At 51.4% G+C, this 1326-nt stretch overlaps 1 pseudogene; it reads right to left on the bottom strand.

The window, feature by feature from the left end:
• Positions 1-274: 274 nt before the first annotated feature.
• On the bottom strand, positions 275-1326 carry LOC148005225 (glyceraldehyde-3-phosphate dehydrogenase pseudogene; annotated as a pseudogene).

Raw genomic sequence — 1326 nt, 5'->3', positions numbered from 1 at the left:
AACACACACACACACACACACACACACACACACACACAAGTTTAATGATTTGCTCAATATCACTTAAGATACTTCTGAACCCACATACATTTTTTGGGGTGCAGCGAACTTTATTGATGGTATTCGAGAGAGAAGGGAGGGCTCCCTAGGCCCCTCCTATTATTATGGGGTCTGGGATGGAATTGTGAGGGAGATGCTCAGTGTTGGGGGCTGAGCTGGGATGGGAACTCCTCAGCAACTGAGGGCCTCTCTCTTGCTCTCTTGCTGGGCTAGGTGGTCCAGGGTTTCTTACTCCTTGGAGGCCATGTAGGCCATGCAGTCCACCACCCTGTTGCTGTAGCCATATTTATTGTCATACCAGGAAATGAGCTTTACAAAGTTGTCATTGAGAGCAATGCCAGCCCTAGCATTAAAGGTGAAAGAGTGGGAGTTGCTGTTGAAGTCACAGGGGAAAACCTGGTCCTCAGTGAAGCCCAGGATGCCCTTTAGTGGTCCCTCAGATGCCTGCTTCACCACCTTCTTGATGTCATCATATTTGACAGGTTTCTCCAGGCAGTGTGTCAGATCCACAATGGATACATTTGGGGAGGAACACGGAAGGCCATGCCAGTGAGCTTCCCATTCAGCTCTGGAATGACCTTGCCTACAGCCTTGGCAGCACCAGTGGATGCAGGGAAGGTGTTCTGGGCTGCCCCACGGCCATCACGCCACAGCTTTCCAGAGCGGCCATCCATAGTCTTCTGAGTGGCAGTGATGGCATGGACTGTGGTCATGAGCCCTTCCACGATGCCAAAGTTGTCATGGATGACCTTGGCCAGGGAGGCTAAGCAGTTGGTGGTGCAGGATGCATTGCTGACAATCTTGAGGGAGTTGTCATATTTCTCGTGGTTCACACCCATCACAAACATGGGGGCATCGGCTGAAGGGGTGGAGATGATGACCCTTTTGGCCCCACCCTTCAAATGAGCCCCAGCCTTCTCCATGGTGGTGAAGACGCCAGTAGACTCCATGACATACTCAGTACCAGAGTCACCCCATTTTATGTTAGCAGGATCTCGCTCCTGGAAGATGGTGATGGGCTTCCCTTTGATGACAAGCTTCCCATCCTCAGCCTTGACTGTGCCGTTGAACTTGCCATGGGTAGAGTCATACTGGAACATGTAGACTATGCAGTTGAGGTCAATGAAGGGGTCGTTGATGGCAACAATCTCCACTTTGCCAAGATTCAGAAGAGAAGGCAGCCCTGGTAACCAGGTGCCCAATTCGGCCAAATCCGTTCACACCGACCTTCACCATCTTGTCTATGAGACGAGGCTGGCACTGCAC

Source organism: Rattus norvegicus, chromosome 6 (assembly GCF_021556685.1).
Source record: "Rattus norvegicus strain SHRSP/BbbUtx chromosome 6, alternate assembly SHRSP_T2T, whole genome shotgun sequence".
NCBI classification, from domain to species: Eukaryota; Metazoa; Chordata; class Mammalia; order Rodentia; family Muridae; genus Rattus; species Rattus norvegicus.
The sequence above is the reverse complement of the archived record's forward strand: the minus strand, read 5'-3'. Positions and strand labels throughout refer to the sequence as shown.